Source organism: Anomaloglossus baeobatrachus, chromosome 1 (assembly GCF_048569485.1).
Source record: "Anomaloglossus baeobatrachus isolate aAnoBae1 chromosome 1, aAnoBae1.hap1, whole genome shotgun sequence".
Classification (NCBI taxonomy): domain Eukaryota; kingdom Metazoa; phylum Chordata; class Amphibia; order Anura; family Aromobatidae; genus Anomaloglossus; species Anomaloglossus baeobatrachus.
In genome coordinates, this window is record NC_134353.1 from 568480614 (window position 1) to 568493838 (window position 13225).

A 13225-nucleotide genomic window follows, 5' to 3' on the forward strand; every position below is an offset into this window, starting at 1 on the left:
TCAGAACTGTATATTTTATTGCCTAAAAAAGTTTTGTATTTCATCACAATAGTCATGACACTAAGCTGGTGAATATCCTCTTGTTGGACCTCCAGGGATCAGCTCTGATTTGTGGGGGAATCCAGCATCAACTTATCTATTCCACCATGATGAGACTAGAACATCATATGTGCATCAGGCTCTTCAAAGCAAGACACACTAAGTTCTATAGAATTTACATTAACAAACTTTCAGAAACAACATTCGAAACTTTAACAGAAGTATCAACATATTTGGTGACCTTCATATTGTTTCATATAGATTGGTAACCAGTTACTTACAGCAACAAGAGGGCAGCAGTTTTAACCTGCCAAGCCCAAAGAATCTAATGCACTGACAGGATGCAGCAAAGCCCCCAATAAAGATGGAGGCATCACAGGTGCAAAACACTAATGAAGCAGCCACTCACAAACTACCAATGCATTGAGGGGGTGATTGCTGCGTGATAAAATTGCACACAAAATAGACTTGTATAGGGTGCCATTCACACATGTGGGTGCACAGTGTCAGTGCTGTAAGCCTATTAGTTACGCCCATACTATTAGACTAGGCGGGTCGCCTAGCACTATATAAGTGCACCACACAGGAGTGAAGACCCTAGTTTACAAGGCCTACATTAATGGGCCTGGCTGCATACTGTATAAAAATATAATGTGCATAAAAAAAAAATATATATATATATATATATATATATATATATATATATATATATAAAAAAATAATATACATAAGGCATTAGTTGATATGTTGGCCAGGGTACGGATGCCCACAACCCAACGTCAAAGGTCCTCATGTCTTGTGAGTCCCTACACTAATATATACAAATCAACAAAATGACAAATATAATTTCTTCCCAAAATTAAGCAATTACTTACAGCAACAAGAGGGCAGCAGTTTTACCCTGCCTAGCCCAAAGTATCTAATGCACTGACAGGATGCAGCAACCACTAACAAACTACCAATGCATGGAGGTGGTGATTGGTGATAAAATTGCACACAAAATAGACTTGTATGGGGCGCCGTTCACACATGTGGGTGCACAGTGTCTGTCTAGCAGCTAGCAGCCTATGAAAACCAGGACAAATTTAAGGCTTAGACTAGACAGTAGGCTTGATCTGTGGATTGCTAAAATGGTAAAAAAATTTAATAATGTGTTATACTGAGTACCACTCATTTGATTCTGATGTATTTCTTAATTTTAATTGGTTTCTCACATCCGGAAAAAACCAGTACAATTCCAGTAGTGTTGATGGTATGATATTAATACATAAACATATCTAATATGCACCTAATTTTTTTACAGGTTGCAGGACTGGAAAACCACACACAGACGAAGGATACAAGGTAGGATATTTCATTTCCTACATATTCATGTATTGGAATTTGCGTGGCTGATATGTAATATTCTACTGTACTATTTTTATGCTTTATAATGAATTGCTAAAAAATGGAATTGCTAACTAGTTATTCCTACAGTTAAATTAAATAGATAGATATGATATCGATAAGTAGATATATTTAAAGATAGATATGAGATAGATAGATAGATACCACCGTGCGGAGCTGCCGCCCCACCACCGCGCGGAGCTGCCGCCCCACCTACACCCCACCTACTGTCTCCTCCCCAAAATCCTTTAGGATGTAAGCCCGCAAGGGCAGGGCCCTCTTCCCCCTGTGCTAGTCTGTCTATTGTAACGTGTACATGTATTCTGTATGTAACCCCCTCATGTACAGCACCATGGAATCAATGGTGCTCTATAAATAAACAATAATAATAATAATAATAGATAGATACAGTGGTGTAAAAAGTGTTTGCCTCCTTCCTGGTTTCCTTCAGATCACCCAACAAATTAAAATATTAAACACATGTAAACACAAAATGGAGTTTATAAATGAAGGTCTTTATTATTAATGGAAAACAAAATCCAAACCTACAGGGCCCTGTGCGAAAAAGTGCTTGCCCCCTAAACTTTGTAACTGGTTGGCTCACCCTTAGAATCAACAGCTGCAATCAAGTGTTTGTGATAACTGGCAATGAGTTTTTTACAACGTTCGAGGAATTTTGGCTCACTCATCCTTGCAGAATTATTGTAATTCAGCCCCATTGGAGGGTTTCTGAGCATGAACCGACTTTTTAAGTTGATGCCACAGCATTTCAATTGGATTAAGGTCAGGACTTTGACTAGGCTCTCCAAAGTCTTAATTTAGTTTTTTCTTAAGCCATTCAGATGTGGACTTGCTGGTGTGCTGTTTCATTGTCCTGCTGCATAACCCGAGGGCACTTCACCAACAGATGGCCAGACATTTTCCTTCAACATTTTTTGATAGACAGAAGAATTCCATTTACCACAGCAAGTCTTCTAGGTCCTGAAGCAGCAAAACAGCCCCAGACCATCACACTACCTCCACCATATTTTACTGTTGGTATGATATTCCTTCTCTTAAATGTTGTGTTACTTCTACGCCAGATGTAATGGGACATACATCTTCCACCAAGTTCAACTTTTGTCTCGTCAGTCAACAGAGTATTCTCCCAAAAGTCTTTGGGATCATCAAGATGTTTTTTGGCAAAACTGAGACAAGCATTATGTTCTTTTTCCTCAGCAGTGGTTTTCCTCTTGGAACTCTGCAATGTGGCCATTTTTGTCCAGCCTCTTTATTATGGTAGAGTAATGAACATTGACCTTAATTGAGGCAAATGAGGCATGTAGTTCTTTGGATATTGTGGGGTCTTTTGTGACCTCTTTGATAAGTCGTTGCTGTGCTCTTTGCATAAGTTTGGTGGGCCAGCCATTCCTGGGAAGGTTTATCACTGTTTCATGTTTTCACCATTTGTGGATAATAGCTATCACTTTGGTTCGCTAGAGTTACAACTCTTTAGAAATGGTTTTATAACCTTTTTCCAGACTGATAAAAATTACTTTTTTTCTCATTTTTTCCTGAATTTTTTTGGATTGTGGCATGATGTCTAGCTTTTTGAGAATATTTTGGTCTACCTCACTTTGTCAGACAGGTCCTATTTAAGTGATTTCTTGATTAAGAATATGTTTGGCAGTAATCAAGCCTGAGTGTAGCTAAGGAAATTGAACTCAGCTTTCTAAACATGTGATAAACCACAGTTAATTTATGTTTTAAGAGGGAAGAGGGGGCAATCACCCTCCTGTAGGTTTGGATTTTGTTTTCCCTTAATAATAAAGATATTCATTTAGAAACTGCTTTTGGGGTTTACTTTGGCTAATATTTAAATTTGTTTCGTGATTTGGAACATTTAAGTGTGACAAACATGCAAAACAATAAGAAATCGCAAAACACTTTTTCATAGCACTGTGTGGATAGATAGATAGATAGATAGATAAGAAGTATATAGCTCTAGAATCCAGCACATAATGCAATTTGCTCAGACTATTTTACAATATTTTTATTACAAGTAATAGTTAGATTGAAAACCATGCGATATCCGATGAGTTCACTCTTGGCTAAGACAATAATAGTAAGATTTCTAATATGGTTTGTTCAGGCAAGCCATGCACTCACAGCGAGGAGATTGTTAACTTCGGTATTGGTAGATATTGACTCTTTGCGATGGGCACACTCTGAAACAATGTATTCCTGTCTTTGGGAGGTCATGTGTTGAGGCTGGAAAATAAATGTACTGAAAACTATGAAGAAATTGAATTTTTCAAAGGATGATTTATTTTAGCAGTGTATTTTTGCACCTGAAAGTAAATGAAAAAAATGACTTCAATGTAGAATCTCGGAAACTGTTTCTTAAAGTCCATTATTGAAGCCGTTTGTTTTTGTTGTTTTTTCGAGAAGTGTGAGCTGAGGACAACATCCAAAATTCACGTCAGCTGCTGTACAGTCATCAGATACCCATGTACTATTTTACAATTGAGCAAAATAAATTATATATTTAGTTGGATGTGTGCACAGCTGTCAGCACAGTATTGGGTTAGTCTTTAGCCAGATTCTTAAATACGAATGCCTTAGAATCTGTCATGCTGTAATCATTACGGAGGATATTTTTGGCATTTTTTTTGCTTCTTTAACAGCTCCACTACATAATCTGACATAGGCAAAGAAAAAAGAAGGGATATATTGGTCATTGGCTCCATAAAATATTTCTTTGCCATCAAATATGTACAAAATAAATAAATTGTCTATATATCTTGCCATCAGGGGTTCACTTTATGCTACATTGTGGGTTGATATGCCTGCTTGTGGACCTACAAATTCAGAGCTTGTTATTAGTATTTGTGGTTTAACTCAGCTCTTGTTATTAAACTGTGTTTACCTGTTACACATTTGATACTTAGGCGGGCTTTGCACACTACGACATCGCAGGCCGATGCTGCGATGCCGAGTGCGATAGTGCCCGCCCCCGTCGCAGCAGCGATATGTGGTGATAGCTGGCGTAGCGAAAGTTATCGCTACGCCAGCTTCACACACACACTCACCTGCCGTGCGACGTCCCTGTGGCCGGCGACCCGCCTCCTTGTTAAGGGGGCGGGTCGTGCGGCGTCACTGCGACGTCACACGGCAGGCGGCCAATCAGAGCGGAGGGGCGGAGATGAGCAGGATGTAAACATCCTGCCCACCTCCTTCCTTCCGCATATCCTACGGAAGCCGCAGTGAGGCCGGTAGGAGATGTTCCTCGCTCCTGCGACTTCACACACAGCGATGTGTGCTGCCGCAGGAGCGAGAAACAACATCGGACCATTGCGTCAGCGTAATTATGGATTACGCCGACGCTGTACCGATGATACGATTACGACGCTTTTGCGCTCGTTAATCGTATCATCCAGGCTTTACACACTGCGATGTCGCATGCGATGCCGGAAGTGCGTCATTTTCAATTTGACCCCACCGACATCGCACCTGCGATGTCGCAGTGTGCAAAGTGCCCCTTAGACTACCCTTTTATTTAATATGCTTTGTATTATCTAATGTAGTTTTACATTTCATATAGAGAAATAGAGAAATAAGTTTTTAAATAAATGATTCCACCCTTGGTGGCTCAGAAATCATATATGGTGGGGTAGCTTCCTCATGGGTAAATCTCAAAGATATTAAACAGATCCAATAAGCAGTAAACTTATAGCTTAAACAATAATGCTCACGTGCATTGGCACAAACGAAAGGAAGATATTTAATGTATAGCTATTGTTTAATGTGTCTACATGACTATTATTAGAGTTGGGAGATTATTCTAGTGGAATTGCATAGTTGAATTTACAAAAAGCCATATTCTCCAGAATGCTTATTTTTTCGTAATTGGCTCCACGCAAATTCATGGACATAATTTTGCTGTAACAAAAGATTAGCTGTAGCAAAGGTGGCCAGCAGCAAAAGGTTTTAATAAAAGCACTAATACCCACTCCCCCCTAGTCGTTCACTGCACCAACAAACTCGACTGCTCACTCTCCCCGTATGGTCCTCAGCACCTTTTCTTACTGCCTCGGCCGCCCTGAAATCCTGCGTGACTTCATCATAGGTCAGGACATCCCTGCACATGCTGTGATTGTGACATTACAACACACACTCTAGTTTGGGACTTACGGCTGTGACTAAAACTGAGACGTCCCTGCACATACCATGCTGTTACGTAATGCACCATGACATTACAACAAGCACTCTAGTTTGGAACTTATGGCAGTGACTAAACCAGGGACATCCCTGCACATGCCGTGATGTTACGATGTGTGCCATGATGTTACAACAAAAACTCTAGTCTGGAACTTCCTGGTGCGACTAAACCAGGGACATCCCTGCACATGCTGTGTTTTTTCGATGTGTGTCGTGACGTTACAACACACACTCTAGTTTGGAACTTACTGCTGCGACTAAACCAAAGACATTCGTGCACATGCCGTGATGTTAAGTTGTGTGCCATGATGTTACAATGAGCACTCTAGTTTGAAACTTATGGCAGTGACTAAACCAGGTATGTCTCTGTACATGCCGTGATGTTACGATGTGCACATAGACATTAAAACAAGCTCTCTAGTTTGGGACTTCCAGCTCCAAGTAAACCAGAGACTCCCTGCACATGCAATGATGTTACAATGTGTGCCACGATGTTACAACAAGCACTCAGACTAAACCAGACACATCCTTGCACATGCCATGATATTACATTGTGTGTTGTGACAATACAAGACACGCTCTGGGATGAGTATTCCGTCCATGACTAAACTAAAATCAATGCAAATCTCATCAGATCCGCTCATATCTAATGGTTATACTTTTTAAAGATATTAGAATGCATACCACTTGTAAAGTTTATTCATTTTGATACATCACCTGGTAGATCTTGCAAGTAATATGTGACTTGCCCCAGGGCTATGGGGTACTTGGTCCGGGCCTGGTTACGTTGGGACAGTTCGCTGGTTGGCCGTTGCTCGGTTCCGTGACCCTGGGGGGCATTTTAAAAAGGGGGTTATTTACAGAGGAATTGTAATCAAAGTTTTTGTCGTGACACCACTTGTGGGTTGCGGCTATTTTAGTGGAGCCAACAATGCACAGTTCTAACTATTGGGGCTGATGTTAGTGGCAGCCTGGATGTTGGGCCCTCCGCAAGTAGGGCCAAGCCAAAGGAGATAGATGATGTTGTTTGGCGCGGAAAGAATGTAGGCCACACAAGGGATTGCAGTGTAACTGGTTCCTTTTACTCACAGCGTTGTTATGACTGGCAACCCAATGAAGGCTGGTCCTTACCACTGGTCCCCCTAGTTCCAGTGCCGGTTTGATGTCCTGGTGGCTGTCTTCCCCTGCACCTGCCTCTGGTTGGTGGGTCCCTCTGGCATGGAGCGTCTGGGGGTCCCCTCTCTCAGTCTTAGTTTGTATGATGGATAGCTTGAACCCTGTGGGGTCGGTTTCTCTGGTCCTGTTCCCCGATTCTCCCGTTAGTACTGTGTCCCGTACTTTACGGTCAGTGAGGTCCCCTCACTGTACAGATTTTATCAGGTCTGCCTGGAGCATTTGCCTCACCTCGGGCTTTGTACCCCATTGGTGCTATGGTTACAGGAGTACTCCACCATACTCCACCAGTAACCACACGCCTGGGCCCTCAGGTCATCGTTACACTCTCCTGTCAGTAAAGTTATGTCCATCTCCTCTCACTTCCACTTACTGACTGTCTGACCCCTCCACCCTAGTTGTCATCTAGTGGACTGGATTGGTTCCACCCCTAGGTGGCCATCCATTGGGTCCAACCCTAGCCTGTCACCAGTCTTTGGGAATGGGGAAAAACAGGATTATATTGAATGTGTTACTGTTACCGGCACTGGTCTTCTAGGTCCCTGGGGAAGGCCCTGCAGCTCCTGATGGCTTTCACGGGTGCTACATTTCCCCTTGGTGAATTCCAGCATGTCCTCGGGCTGCAACAGTGAACAACTTAACATTTTAATGCACACTTTTCAAACATCAACTTTCTTCCCTCACAAGGTAGGCACTTCTTAAACGTTACTAAACCTGGAATACCCTTCCCATCACCCACCACCCAAAGTTCATGGTCCAAAAACCCCTAGGAGAAATATCACCGGTTTCCATGGCGACCTGGCCTCGGCCACCTCTGCCGCAGACCCTTCCTGCATCCTTTTCCTCTTCCTGTTGGTGGTGTTAATGAGAGTCCTTTTTGTAAGGTTGTACTCTGGTAGTAGGCACAACTGGTGCAACTATTTACAGGCGAATGTTTTTACTGCAACCAGTGCTGCAGTTTTGGTCCATATTTATAAAATTGTGCAACAGCAGGTTAATCAACATTTGCATTTTACAACCACTCTTGCTTTGCTATTTACATTACTATTTACATAATGACACTTAGTTTACACATTTCTGTTTTGGGCACCTATTCTCTGTACCTGAGCGGGGGCTGACCAAGGTTGCTACGACTAGACCTACGTAACTCTGGTGTCTCAGCTGATCCCTGTTGTGCTCTGGTGTCTGGTGCAAGTGTCTCACTAATGTCTGTAGGTGGATTAGGTAGTTGTCTGCGACTTCTCAGTCTTCTTGTAGAATTGACGGATATACTGCTTGTAAACTCTTCTGGTTCTGCTACGGCAGGTGGTTCTTCTGGAACTTGAAGTGTCTCTTCCACTGGTTGTTGGAAACTAATCACTGGTACCATGATTCTTTCTGTTCTGGTACTTGAGGTGTACTGGGAAATTCTTCCTTCGGTCTCAATTGTTCTGGACATTTCTTCAAATGATCTCTTGATACTGTGGACAAAGTTTTTCCTTTATCTTTGCTGATCATGCAAGCTTTCTTGTTGTCAGAATTAGAAGCTAGGGTTCTGCTTCCCACTGATCATCGAGTTTGTGGACTCTTCTCTTTCTTTTTAGAATAATTTTTCCAGGTGTTAAGGAAACAGCTTGTGCGTTCTTGTTGTAATCCTTCTCTTGTTTATCTCGACTCTGATTTAAACTTTTTTCGACACATTCTTGTATTCTTTTGTACTGCGTTTGATGACTAGAATCCCAATCAGCATCTGAGGAGTCAATTTCTGGCATAACAACTCCCATTTCAAGATCAACTGGCAATCTTCCCGGTCTTGCTCTCATTAGATATGTGGGTGTACAATTTGTTGAACTCACAAGAATGTTGTTGTTCATATCCACTAAGTTAGGTAGCTTTTTGGGCCACATGTTCATTTCTTTTAGTGGTAAAATCTTCAACAGGTCAATGACTATCTAGTTCATCTTCTCACACATACCGTTTGTCTGTGGATGGTAAGGCGTAGTGCGTAGAACTCTTGAAATATTTCAGCTTCGAATGCAGAACCTTGATCTGTTAATAACTGTTCTGGATATCCATGTGGTCTGCAAATGTGAGCCTGAAAGGTTTTTGCTGCAGTCTTTGCTGTCAAGTCCTTCACTGGGACGACCACCAAGAATCTGGAGTAATGATCCACCATTGTGAGAGCACAGGTATAACCTGTCTGACTTGGTGTTAATTTCACATGGTCCAGGGCTACAATTTCCAATGGCTGCTTGGTGACAATGGGCCGCAGCGGTGCTCATTGACTGTCGTGGTCTTTCCTTCTTAGTGCACAGGGACCACAGTGTTTGCACCATCATTCTATAGTGGTTCTCATTCCAACCCAGTAAAACCAGTCATGCAACAACGCTTCTACTTCTTCCATCCGAAGTGTCCTGTTCAATCGTGGTAGGCTTCTAACACCATCTGAACACTGTTCTTGGGTACTACCACTTGACATACCCTTTCATGGGTTTTAGGGTTAGTGACACTTCTGCAGTTTGCCTCCGTGGATACACAGCCTTCTCCTCTGTCTCCACAGGTGTTGTGCTTCAAGTGGAGCATCAGGTCCTAGGTACAAACCTAGTTGGTTGATCAGTTTTTTGACCAACTTAACTGCAGGGACACCATCCTGGGTTTCCTTCCAACCGTGATGAGGTAGCGGGTTCAATGCAGCCTCCTGATGCTTGCTACAGAATTGCTGGTACTGGGATGCGCTAGGGCGGTGGAAAGCTGGCAACTCAATCTCTTGTAGCTCATCCACATCTTCTCCTTCCTCTGGTAGGTGAGGCATCCTGGATAATGCATCTGCGTTGGCGTTATTGTGACCAGCCCAATACTTGATGGTGAAATCACAGTTCATTAGCCGGGCCACCCAACATTGCTCCAGTGCACCTAGTTTTTCCATATTTAGGTGGGTCAGAGGGTTATTGTCTGTGAAGATAGTGAACTTCGCAGCTACCAGATAATGTTTAACTATTCGGTGACAGCCCAGACCAAGGCCAGGAACTCTAACTTAAATGAGCTATAGTTCTCAGAAGTCCTCTCAGTAGGATGGAGCTTCCTGCTGGCATAGGCAATCACTCGTTCTTTGCTGTTCTGCACTTGCGATAGCGCAGCTCCCAATGCCACGTTGCTGGCATCGGTGTAAAGCACAAAGGGTAAATTGTAGTCAGGATACACCAGAACCTCGTCACCAGTCAGGGCCCACTTAATCTGTCTGAAGGAGTTCTCTTCTCCTTCACCCCATTCAAATGGAGGACCAGAAGTCTTGCCCTTTTTGGCCTGACCTACCAGTGGTTCTTGTAAAGGGGCTGCCATCTTTGTATAGACCTTTATGAATCTCCTGTAGTATCCTACCAGGTCCAGGAACTGACGTACCTCTTTGACGGTGGTCGGTCTTGGCCAGTTCTTGATGACGGTAATCTTTTCGGGGTTTGGCACCACTCCTTCTGTACTGAGCACGTGTCCGAGATACTGAACCTTGGGTTTTAATAGATGACACTTTGATGGTTTCCACTTCATTCTGTACTTTGACAATGTCTCAAATACCTCGGCTAGATGTTACAGATGTTCCTCATAGGTTTTCGAGTATACAATCACATCATCCAGGTAGAGCAGTACTGTCTCGAAGTTGCGGTGTCCTAGGCAGCATTCCATCAACCTTTGGAATGTGCCAGGTGTGTTACAGAGTCCGAACGGCATGCTGTTCAACTCACACAGGCCCATTGGTGTGGTGAATGCAGTCTTCTCCCGATCCTCTTCTGCCACAGAGACTTGACAATAGCCACTGGTGAGATCTAGCGTGGAAAAGTTGTTAGCAGTCTTCAGTGCAGGCAGGGATTCTTCTATGCGGGGTAGCAGATAGGCATTCTTATATGTTATCTGATTGATTTGCCTATAATCCACACACATCCTGATGGTGCCATCCTTCTTTTTGACTACAACCAGCGGAGCTGCCCAGGGGCTACAACTATCTCTAATAACCCCAGCTTTCTTCATGTTCATTTACATCTCCATGGCACAATGGAAGTGAGTAGGTGGTATAGGTCTGTATCTTTCCTTAATAGGGGGATGATTTCCTGTGGGTATGTGATGGTGTACCCCTTTTATCCTCCCAAAATCTAATGGATGCTTGCTAAAAACTTGTTTTCTATTCCTGCACTACCCGGTAAACCCCATGTTTCTGGTGTGAAGGGGTGGAATCAATACCTACATGCAGTTCCTGACACCAATCCTCTAACTGCTTTTGGGGGTTGTCAATTTCTGCCTGTTCTGATGGGGTCAGGGATTCTACTGCCTGGATGGAGTCATCTGTCACTGTAAACAATTTGGCAATGGTGGCGTACCTGGGCAATTTAGTTTCTTCCTCCCCACAATTTAACATTTGCATGGGTACTCTTCCCCTGCAAACATCAACCACCCCCCTGACTGTCAGGACCGTAGACCAATTCTCTTAATATATGAGCTCCACCATTGGCTGGTAACCCTGCCCTTTGAGGCCTATTGCCGTCCGACACCATATCATCATTTCACTTCGTGGGGGTATCACAATGGGACCAGTGTCTATTACCTGTACATTACCAATTTCCCCACCAGACAGGTTTACCTGTTGTCTCAGCAGGAGGGCTCTGATTTCTCTCTGCAGCACCCTCTGCTGCCCGGCGCCAGCAGTTGCTGCAATCTGTTGGAGTAAAAACAACACTTTCCCCAGACAATTTTCAATCACATTTGTACCTAAAATCTTCTGTGGATTCTTATCACTGGCATCAGTTTTGACTACAATCAATCCTTGGCCCTTTAACTCTACCCTACCCACTTTTATGGTTACCTCTTTAAACCCAATATCAGTTACTGGTAGTCTATTAACAGCATAAATAGTGAGGCCCGAGTCCAGATGGGTAAGCTCGGTATCATCAAAAAACAGTTAATTTGAATTGAGTTTTGAAACCAGAAACAAGAAAACCTCAATCATCAATATAAAATATTAAACTTTATTATATCATCAATATTTAGAAAAACACACCCAGTGATTGTGAACACACACAGGGGCATAAAAGAGGATTATGGGAGCCACCTGAAATAGGACCCCTATATTCTCTTTAAGAGGTCGAACTCCTATATAACCTACGGGGTAATATGCATAAAGCGCCAAACTTTTCTCTAGGCACCCCCGTTCAGTTTCAATTTCTCTAGATGCACCCTCAATAAAAAGTATTTGCCCCTAACAGGGCAGGGAATTGGAGGAGAGGGGAGAAGGCATACTCTATGGGGTCCCTATCTCACCCTATGAACCTCACTCCTACCTACCAACGGAGGGTGTGACGCCGTAACTGTTTTGGGCGCCCCCGTTCCACGTCGGCTGGCCCTTCATGCGCCCTGACTACAAGTGGGTAAATACTAAAAAATGGCACAACATTCGTACGTGATTCAAGATGATAGAGTAATGAACCCACAACCTGTATTTTGATAGCACAAATACACTTTCTCACCAGATTTTTATCAAAAGATCAATGTGCTATTACTTAAATCCGTACGTTTGTAACCATTAAACATGGACACACACAAAAAACTGCCACGGATCACTACATCTGACAACTAGGAATCTTTTTGCCTCCTGATGATCCTTGAATCTAAAATGAAGGGGAAACGCGTCGAGGCGGTATGAAAATATTCATCTAAAGGGAAGTAGTTAGAAATTAATAATCCCCCTTTTGATTGTTAAATTGTTGCATTTTGAATTGTTGTTTGCTTCCTAACATGCAGGAATTTTTTATGACATAAATGCACGATTGAGGAATCTGCCATCTAAGTGCATTTTGATATACCTGCATAGTCGGAAGTTTTTTGTGTGTGTACATGTTTAATGGTTACAAACGTACGGATTTAAGTAATAGCACATTGATCTTTTGATAAAAATCTGGTGAGAAAGTGTATTTGTGCTATCAAAATACAGGTTGTGGGTTCATTACTCTATCATCTTGAATCACGTACGAATGTAGTGCCATTTTTTAGTATTTACCCACTTGTAGTCAGGGCGCATGAAGGGCCAGCCGACGTGGAAAGGGGGCGCCCAAAACAGTTACGGCGTCACACCCTCCGTTGGTAGGTAGGAGTGAGGTTCATAGGGTGAGATAGGGACCCCATAGAGTATGCCTTCTCCCCTCTCCTCCAATTCCCTGCCCTGTTAGGGGCAAATACTTTTTATTGAGGGTGCATCTAGAGAAATTGAAAGTGAACGGGGGCGCCTAGAGAAAAGTTTGGCGCTTTATGCATATTACCCCGTAGGTTATATAGGAGTTCGACCTCTTAAAGAGAATATAGGGGTCCTATTTCAGGTGGCTTCCATAATCCTCTTTTATGCCCCTGTGTGTGTTCACAATCACTGGGTGTGTTTTTCTAAATATTGATGATATAATAAAGTTTAATA